We start from the raw sequence: 11,294 nt of genomic DNA on the forward strand, positions 1-11,294 counted from the left end.
AATCTTTAAGATGAAACCAAGTTCCTGGTATATTTCCCTGTTGCAGTGCCCTCTAACTGTATTGGAATTGGCTGGCCTTGGTGAATAATAACACATAGCCAATGAGATGGCATGTCATTACTGAGTTAGGTTATATCAAGTCTGCAGGTTTCTTCTTGGATTCTTCTCTCTGTCTTTCGCATTATGTGTGTGGCTGTGTCTCTCCCGTTTCATTCTTGATTAAGCTATAGGAGTCATTCTATGGAGAGGTTCATGTAGCTAGGCTATAAGCATCCTCATTATAGTCATATGAGTGAATTTAGAGATGATCCTACTTTATATTAATGCAAACTCATGACAGTATATGATGGCAAACTCATGAAAGAGTCATAGCCACAATAACCCAGGTGGGCCACCACTGAAACTTTGATTCTCCTAAAAGGTGTAAATAAATAATATTTGTTATTTAACTTGCCAAAATTTGGTTTATGTTTGATATAACAATAGATTACCAATATGGAATCTTATACTCAGAGTGGCTAAAGCTGAAATCAATCTATCAAACTCCAAACCTGTTCTTCCAGTACTTCCTGCATTAATGAATGTTTCTACTATAAATTATGTGACTAACAATCTGTTTCTTTCTACATCAGATCGTCATATTTAAAAAACTCCTACATATAGTAATTTTTTCACTTTACTTTTGCTTAAATCACTTATCACCTCTGTCCCTGTCTTACTGCCCAGAACTGAACCATATAACATGTCACTTGAATCCTCACCACATTAATAATTCATAACTAACTGTGCAGTATTAGAGGCATGGGCGAGATCCTACTTTATAGTTCTTCATTTTTGGTCTTTACTAAAAATAATTACCTTTCTGAATTTAAGATGCATATTACATGGTATTTTCTTACTTTGTCAATATTAAAAATCTGGAAAAACAGAAAAATGAAACTAATCTTTTTGGTAATTATAGCTTATACTTGCATAACACTTCATAGTTAGCAAAATATTTTCTGTTTGTGTTGAGTATAAAATGCAATAGCATCTTATGTTTCAAACTGTCTGATTAAGCACATTTTACAGCTCATGAAGCTATATCTCAAAGAGATTACAAAAGTAAATTCTAAAAGTTAATAATCATTTCGTATTTTTAGAAGGTATGTGTAATGTAATCACTTCACCACCACCACCAAAACCAAAAAGTAAAGCAAAACAATCACACTGCCATAAAATCTGTTCCAACTTATAGCGACCCTATAAAAGGTAGAGTAGAACGGCCTCCTAGTTTTTCTAAGGCTGCATATCTTTAAGGACTGTTTATCTTTTTCCTTTGAAATAGCTGGTGAGTTCAGACCGCTGAACTTTTGTTTAGCAATGCAATGCTTAACACAAGGGAACACCAGGACCCCTTAAGCCTCCAGTGAGCAGGAACTTTGTCCCTCTTATTCATTTCTATGCTATTGCTGCCTGTAAATTTTCCTGTAGCACAGACAAAATCAAATAAATATTTGTTGGATGAATTATTGCACAAGATAAGCTACTGTATAGCTGAAAACTTACCTTTAGAATACAGTTCTGCCTCATTTCTTTCTAGGTAAACAACAGTGAATAGTAGTATCATTAAGAAAAATATTAATTCTAGAAGAAATAAAGTGGTTTGATGCCCCAATCCACTATGACCTTACAAAATCCACTGAGATTTCAATAAAAAAAAGATGTCTTGAACCACCTTAGCCTGGGCTGTCTGTTTGAAAAGCTGCATGGCTTTACAGACAGAAGACTGATATACCTTCCTTAGAAATTTAAGACATGGCTGATTTTCTCAAAAAATTAACTATCAATCCAGAGCTGAGATAATAAACTAATTGTAGCTACTCACTCCGTCTTCTGAGCTGAAGTGAAAAAAAAAAAAAAGTCCATACAGACCTTTGCTGATAACTAGCACAGACACTGGCAGAACACTGCTCAGTACATCCTTTTCCTTTGGACTGTATCTGTGTAAAATTCATTACACACATTCAACATTTCATCATTTAAAGAAGACTGTACACATTAATAGTTATGAACATGGGACTCTGGGGCCAGATTCTCTATATTATTCTTCAACACTTCCATTTGCTAGATTTATGACCTGAGGAAAATCATCTAATTTTTCTGTGCTCATTCCTGTGCCATTGAATGAGGCATGGTGAAGAGGAGATATTGAAATAGCTGAGTCTTCCTAGGTAAATGTGAAGAGAATGAAGAAGATGAACTCCAAGGCAGTGACCCCCAGGTACTGAGAACAAACAAGAATCTGGTACGGTGTTCATCTTTAACCTCTAAGGAAATGGCAAATGGGAAAGAGATTAGTAAATTGTTCTTTACTTAATCATTCTAAAATCTGAAGTCTGTCTTGACATAGTCTGACTGCTGACATGAATTCTTCACCATAAAAAAGCTTTTTCATGGCCCTCAATTCACTATACTCAAAGGATCGCTGAGGCGATTACTAATGATTTTGTGATTCAGAAGTGGCATGCACTGACTAAAACAACTAGGACAACTTCAGGAAATAAAGAGACCTGAACTTAGAAACTTTCCCCAATCCCTATTCCTATTCTTTCCACCAGACTTAAGCTGCTAAGAGCTCCTCTCTACTTTACTCCTCTACACATATTAAGTCAAACAGGCATCAGTCTTTTGTTTGTTTGAAAATAGTTTCTTAAATCCTTGAATCTTTCAGTCCTTTAGTTTTCCTGGATTTGATTGTGGGAAGGTGGAGTACAGGAAATGGTTTCATATGTCTCTTCTAACTACACTCTTTCTAACTGCCACCTAATGATTGGTTGTTGTTAAGTGCCATTGAGTCGATTCTGACCCACAGCGACCCTGTAAAGGGTCTCCAAGGAGCAGGTGGTGAGCCTGAACCACTGACCTTGTTGCTCAAATGACACTGCAGTCTGACACATTAGCCCACAGTGCCATCCAAGGACTCCATGTGCACCTCTTCTCAGCGGTACCAAAGACATACCTCTTTCCTTAGCCTCCCAAGGCCATGTGGCCCCTTGGCCTCTACCCTGCTTGGGCAACTGTTAGTGAACTCCTTTAGCACTGTCAATAAATGCCCATAGGGCACTCCCATTCTATAAGCCAGTCATCTGCCAAAAGGAACTCATGTTTGCTTGTTTAATGAACCAGGAAGGCCGTTTCTTTTCTCGGTTTCATTTTCTTCATTCTGCCGCTGCCAGCTCCGCCATTAACACTTCTTCTCCACTTCCACACACCACCATTTCTCCATGCAGGGACCTCAAGGTCCAAACGATTCACACTCTGCTCATGACTCTCCATTCTTGATGGTTGTTAGAATCTCCATTCCTGCTTCTGTGATGGCTCATTTTAATCCCAATTGGACAGTGAAATGGGCTAATCATGACATTAGAGTCATTCTTTGGACTGAACCAGGAAGTCGACTTCTTTGGTTTTAAAGATGGACTTTACTTCTCAGAAGAATGATTGGTAGGGATCATACAAATAGGATATATGGGATTCCAATGTTATGACGTCCTGGTGTACTATTAATTATGTAGAACTTTTGTTCTATTCAAACTCAGCTTTATTAACTGCTTGTAGACCAGGCAAGGAATAAATATTAATCTTTACTTTATAGAAAGTGGTTTAAAATACTTTTGTGGAAAAAATCCAGTATCTTTTAATTCCTAGTTACTGAGATGTGGAAAGTGTTGAATAATCTTTAGTTGTAAAGTAATTTCTCTGTGTCTGCTGGCATGCTACATTGTGTTAGTCAAGAAAATATAATTATAAGACTTGGAATGTTTTGACATTGATGAAGCAAATGTTCAATGGACAAACATCATATCCATGGTAGGGAGTCCTCAGTTAAAGACAAGGAAATTGAGGTTCCAAAACATTATGCGACCTTATCCAGGTTAAAGAATTTCTTCATAGTACAGTCAAGTATGGTGATGTCTTTTTTCTCTTAGGACAAATGAAGAAACACTTTACTATAACAAAGCTGCTATTATTGTAAGCAGACTGATGTGAAATAAGATATTATTGAAATGGAATAAAATTAATACCAAAAAATAAATAAAGTAAATAAATCTATCATCTACTTGTGAATATGGTTTGGTCCAGTCCTCTGTTTCTTTTCCCTTAAGATGCAACAACCTACAGGATAGCGCAATGGATGGAAACCTAATTCCTGGATGATGATGACTATCTGAACCAGTCTTGATATTATTAGTAATAAAGAAACAAATTACTGTTGCTGGTGGCATAGATGGTTAAGCATTTTATTACTAGCTGATAGGTGAATGGTTCAAGCCCACCAAGAAGTGCTTTGGGAGACCCTATGGTGTAGTTCTGTTTTTGTTGTCGTGCTTCCTATGAGGTGGGTACAATATACTTCCCATTTCAGAGATGGACAATGAGTCTAGGGGACTAGGTACATTTTGTTACAGTTACGTGTTAGTTTCCACTCATAATGACCCTGTGTACAACAGAACCCAACACTGCCTGGTTCTGAGTCATGCTCACAATCATTTCTAAGTTTGGTCTCTTCTTGTAGCCACTATATCAATCCATCTCATTGAAGGCTTTCCTCTTCTTCACCCTCCTTCTAATTTACCAAGATGTATTTCTCCAGGGACTTGTCTCTCCTGATAATGTATCCAAAGTATGTGAGAGAAAGTCCCACCATCCTCACTTTTGAGGAACATTTTGACAGTATTTTTTTCCAAGATACATTTGTTTATTCTTCTGGCAATTCAAGGCATATTCAATATTCTTCAGCATAATTCAAATGCATCAATTCTTCTTTCATCTTCCACATGCATCTGAGGTGATTAAAATACCATGTATTTGTTTGGGAACAATTTGATCTTTAAAATGACATCTTGAGGTTTTAATACTTTAAAGAGGTGTTTGGCAGCAGATTTTCTTAATGCAACTCTATATAAACAGGGTCACAATGAGTCTGAATCTACATGATGACAACTATCAACAACACATGTTTTTACTTACTATATTATTGGGTTTTAGCGTAGTGGTTACGAATCAGGCTGCAAACCTTAAGGTCAGCGGTTCGAAACTACCAGCTGCTCCGCGGGAGAAAGATGAGGCTTTCTACTCCCGTAAAGATTTACACCCTCGGAAACCCTATACAGGGTCGCTATGGGTCGGAACTGAATCGATGGCACATAACAACAACAACATATCAAATTTGTTATCTTTGAATTTTGAAAATATTATCAAATATTTTCCATATCTTGTGATGACAATACATAGGTGATTGTTGTTGTTATGTGCCATGGAGTCAATTCCGACTCATAGTGACCCTGTACAGGGTTTCTGAGGCTGTAAATATTAACAGGAGTAGAAAGCCTCCTCATCTTTCTACCACGGAACAACTGGTAGTTTCGAACTGTTGACCTTAAGGTTCACAGCCCGATAGGTAATCATAAGATGCTGTCAGGTAGATTCCAAATTATAGTAACCCTAAGTATGGTTTCTGATAATGTAGTGGTTACGAATTGGGCTGCTATCCTCGGGGTCAGCAGTTCGAAACTACCAGCTGTTCCGCAGGAGAAAGATGAGGCTTTCTGCTCCCATAAAGATTTACAGCCTCAAAAACCCTGTACAGGGTGGCTATGAGTCAGAGCCGACTCCATGTCACATAACAACAACAACAAGGTAGGGTTTCTGAGGCTGTAAATCTTTGAAGGAATGGAAAGCTTCATCTTTCTCCTGAAAAGAGGCTGGTGGGCTCAAACCACTGATCTTGTAGTTCACGGGACTGTGTTCATCCTTTGGATCCACCAGTCTACCCGGTCATCAGATAAAATGATCATTTTATTAAGAGCACATTAAAAAACAAAAATTAAAATTATTGATAGGGAAACATCTCTAAAACCAGCAGGCTCCATGAATGATGCCAGGGGTGCTCAGCCACTAAACAGTCTTGTCTTTTAACTTTACTTATTTTATTTAAAGAACCACCTCTAATTAGAAACTAGAAATATGACCACCACCCCCCACCACACACACACGCACAGGAAAAACAAACCCAAAAGTCTCAATTACTTTTGACAAACTAGTACTCAATTAGAAATATTCTGCATGTGCTAATACATAGCAGAGAGTTCAGAGAAACATGTGCAGCATAGCAAGTAATGGTAGGAAGCACAAACTGAATGAATAATGCAAAACCCATACACAGTAGTTACCATCTTTGTTTTTCTTTCATAATTACTGAGTCCTAGAAAATTCTGTTTGTGAAGAAGTTGGATTAAAACCATAAATTATTATTGAAACAGTAAGATACAAGTTTGGCATTATGCACAGTGAAAGCCACACTCACATTAGACTGATTGAGGCCTTTCACAAAATAACTTAATTAATATTTTAAGTTCAGATACTTCAAGTATTCTTTGGAGCCCAACCTTACATAATATTTTATGTTTTCACAAATCATTTAGAGGCATCTTGTCGCCAAAAGATCTTCCTACTAAGAGTAGCTTAGGGCTCTCTCCACAATCAATGTTGGCTTTAAGACATTTGTATTGTAAAGGATCTTTTTGGAGAAAGTGCCTCAAGCAAATGAATGACTACAACAGGGAGGATTTAAGGCCCAGTGGTAACATGCTTGATGTAGAACTTTAAGTAAGTGCTTATCACATCGTATCAACAAATAGTTTCTTCATTTATTCACATGATTTTATGAAGAACAATTCGATCAGAGCCTAACAAATGCAACCAAGCCCGTAGGATTACCTGACTCTTTACACAATGCACAAGACTGGTGCTTGGTGAAATATTAGCTAGGAAATGCATATAAGCAAATTTTAAAGGTTTTATTTTGAAGATTCCACTTTTTATCTTTCCTTTTAACAGTATTTAATATGTACTTGCAATATGTTGAGCATATTCTCTTAAATAGGAACGAAGTGGTAAGGAAGACAGGGATGCTCGTGTTCATGAAACTTATATTTTGGAAGGAGAGACTGATAATAAACAAGCAAACATTATATAATATATTTTATGATAGTAGAAAATGTTATCGATCACTCACACACACACACACACACAAAGCAACTTAAAGAAATGGCGATCTATGGAGAGGCAGTATCTATTTTATATTACGTGGACACAGTAGACATTGAAATGGAATTTAAGAAGATGCCTGACAATTCAGATGGTGAAATCTATGCCAAGATAACAATGACAGACAATATGTAGCTCTCCAATTCACCACTTTCTAAGTTTCTTTCATAAATAGAATTATCTAATCATCACTTCAACTCTCTTAAGTAGATACAATATAATCCCTATTTCACAGATTGATGGAGAGTCAAAGGGACTAAGTAAATTTGACAAGTCCACCTATTTGCTATAAAAGGTGGGCTAACACCTAGACAATCTAGCTTCAGAGTCTTTATTCTTATGCACTGCGCTGCCTTGCTGAGTTAAGATGTTTCTTGAAAGAGAAAACAGCTGTTTTAAGGTTGTAAAGACACCAGAGCCATAAGAGATCAGGGTGTTCAATGAACAATAAACCCTCCAATGTCATCAGAGTAACAGGAGAGATGGGAAGTGATAGTAGATGAGATAGAGAGGCCTTGGTAAGGTGTTTGGATTTTATTTTGAATGCAATGAAAAATCTCTCCCAGATTTGAAAAAAAGAAAGAAACATCACTTGTTTTAAGTTTTGGACAGGACACTTTGATTATTCCCAGATAAATGGACTTCAGACTGACATAACTGGAAACAGACTGACAGGAAGGCTAATGTTACAGTCCAGTGATGATGATTATTGCCTTATCTTTTTCAAAAATTCTTTTTATTTTGAATTAAGTGAAGGTTTACAGAACAGACCATCAGTCTTACATTCAAGACATTTTATACCTCCTTTCATTTTATACCTCCTCTCTGTGTACCATCTGGTATTCCACTTCTGCCCTGTGAATCTTATTTCCACTCCACCCTCCTTCTCAACCATTCTGAAATGTTCACTTAGGTAAATGCTGCCCTTTGGATCTTGAATGGTGACCATTCATGGTGCAAATACCTTACTAGTGTTGTTGTTCCTCCATATACTTATCTACCACTTGGCCCACAAGGATGAGTTCAGTCCCAGACCTGAAAGGTGAAGGAGGGCCATCGTCACAGGTTCCTCTAGTTTCTTTGTGACCAGTAAGCCCAGTCATATATGTATGTATGAATAGTTTTGAGTTTTGTTTCACATTTTGCCCCACTTTTTCCATGACCTTTTAATGCGATCCTTCTCAGACCTTTTGGTAGCGGTACCCTGGTACTTGTAGCCAGTCACCATTTATTTGTTCTGGTCTCAAGATCATGAAAGAGGATCAAATGCTTCATTGATCCATTGGACTAACTGACTTTAAGTAATCAATTTCCATCAGTCTTCTTTTCTCCACACAAGAAGAGACCAGTAGTTGCACAATAGATGGTTGCTCATGAGCTATTTAAGTACCAGTCGTGTTTGTGGACTATGTTCTGCCTATTGATCTTGGTATTCTTCCTGACTATGGTCCAGAGAGCCCAGCCCCGCAAATCATTTCATGAAGGTGATTAGTAATGTATAAGAGATTTCATAATTTTGGCTGCTGTATGTGCTACCACATTCATGGATGTGTTTGCAGTAAATATCTTCATTCAAGCATTTATGTATCTGTGAGTGTACTCACACTGTCCCTCCCATACCCATTTCTTCCAAAGATGACTGCTATTGCAGAACTGTGTATATGGCAGTATATGTCTATATCGCTTGACTCTTAGACTCCTTCCTGTGTCTTCCACTGTCCTCATCATTCTGTTGTTAACCTCCCACTTGTTGCATATTGCCTTTCCCTTCACCCAAGTTAACACTAGCCTGGTGGGGTGCCGTGGGCTAATGTACTGGATTGCAAAGTCAGCTTGAACCTCAAGGTTGGTGGTTCAAGCTCACCAGCCACTCCATGGAAACTCTGTACAGAGCTACTATGGGTTAGCATCAACTCAACAACAACCTTCTAGCCAGTCAATTACTCTCTTTTTCCTCCCTCTGCTGGTGACCATCAAAGAATGTTTCTTTTAGCATGTTTCTTTTCTTGAGTTTCTACTATTGTCTTATACAATATTTGTCCTTTTGTGATTCATTTCACTCAGCATAATATCCTCCAGGTTGATGATTATTGCTATGATTTCGTGTGATTATATCAGAAGCTATGAAACATGATAAAGACTTAGAATATACAAGTGATGCTTAATGAAAGTTTGGGCCATGTCTGAGTGCATATATGTTTGTGGTCCCATTAGTTTGTTTTTGTGGTTGTTGTTTATCTAACTATTTTAAAAGGGAAAGCACCTCCCTTTTTATTATTTACCCCTATTCGTTTGAAGGAGTCCTAGTGTGGTACTGTAGGATTAGCAATGAACTGCTAACTACAAGGTGGGTCATTCAAACTCATCAGCTATTCTCTGGAAATCCTATACAGGATCATAAGTGACTCAATAGCACTTAACAACAATAATGACAACAATAGTTTTAAAGACTTCAAACCAATATTCCTGCTATACTGGATCAAACTGGGATACAGACATTTGATAAATGGACATGGCCCTTAATCTGTAATTATGGATATTGTTGTTGTTGTTGTTGTTAAGTGCCGTCGAGTCGGTTCCAACCCATAGCGACCCTGTACAGGGTTTCCAAGGGTGTAAATCTTTACGGGAGTAGAAAGCCTCATCTTTCTATAGTAGCTCAAAATACCAACTGGAGGGAAGGAGTCTTCACATCAAGTATCAATCCTATCCTCTCTGTATAAAGGGTAAATAGGGACAGGCAATATAGACATTGGCTACCTAAAGTGAGGGGGCAACAAAAGCCCGAATTGATTAGCTTACAAGTTTAAGACTATGCAGGGGAAGGTAGAGCCCCCACTGAAACAAGTTTTCATCTTGTTTACACAGATCTCGTGAAAAGAAATGGGGATAAGATTCTTATGATTCAATAGTGAGTAATTGTTATTATGACTAATTGCAACTGTCACAATGGTAAAGGCAAAAGTTTTGTAACAAAAATGGAGGGGTAGTAAATCTTACAATCCAGAAACAGAGGGCCCTAGGACCATCAAGGGAGAAGAGCATGAAAGGAACGTGGGACCGTATCCAGAGAAGTAGTGACACCAAAGATGGAGGCAGAGATGAGAATAAAGAGAGATAGAGCAGTTGAGGACTCTAGACTCGTGGAAAGAGAAAGACTGAGTTGGTGGCCAGGAGGCAGGCTTGTAGAATGTGCCCTTTAGTTGTTTAAATGATTATATTTTTCTGAGTGTTTTTGTGTACACCCCCAAAAAACAACATAAAAAAAAAAAATATAGAGGGATTAGAAGCAAATACTATTGAATGATGATGCATTGAGGAGATTGTAATCATTGCAATGAAACAGTGGTATAAAACCAATGTTCGCCCATGTTAACTATCACCTAATTCACAATAAAAACTTAAAAAAAAAAAAAGACTTCGCCCTGGAAATGAGCTCTTGGGTTTTGTCTGGCTGGCAGGCAGGTGTAATTAGAGCTGTGGGACCTAGAGTGTACCTGCTGCTCAGGTGACTGGAATAACAGGTAAGCTAGCTGTACTCTGTCTGCTCCCTACTTGTGTCCTCCTACTTCTTCCTCACTGCTGCCCTTTCAGTTACTGCTGCTCTGGCAGTCCATTCCTCCAGCCTCTGCAAGCAAATCTAGCGGCAATAATGAGGACAACTGTAGCAAGCTTCCTACGGGTTTTAATAGAGTGTTCCAACAACATACGAAAACCTGCAAAAAATCTCCTATTGCACAGAATATATAGTGGAGATTAAGTGATGCATACTTACACAAGGCGGAGTCATAATAAGTGCATTGATCAGATATGGGAAGGAGGTGAATAAAAAGATATCAAAGTGCAGCAGTTTAGACGTTCACATGCTAATATTCCATGATGTGGCTGTAGGATAATAAGCACTAAACTGGTAACTGCCTTAAGTTTGGCAGTTCAAACCCAACTGCCACTCTCAGGAACCCTATATAAGATTGATATAGGTCAGAATTGACCTGTTGGCACACAACAACAATATGCCAATTAGACTTCTTAAGACTATGGTCTAAAATGACCCATTGTTTCTGTTTAAGCGCTGACAAGTAGGTTACTATTCAAAGTGACCCGAACAGTGTTTACAAGGATCACCTAAAATACCACAAAAGGCGTATTTACAAAAGTCCCAACACAATTATCAATATATCAATTTCATCACCACTAAAGTG

The sequence above is a fragment of the Chrysochloris asiatica genome, unplaced genomic scaffold (genome assembly GCF_000296735.1).
Source record: "Chrysochloris asiatica unplaced genomic scaffold, ChrAsi1.0 scaffold00093, whole genome shotgun sequence".
NCBI lineage: Eukaryota > Metazoa > Chordata > Mammalia > Afrosoricida > Chrysochloridae > Chrysochloris > Chrysochloris asiatica.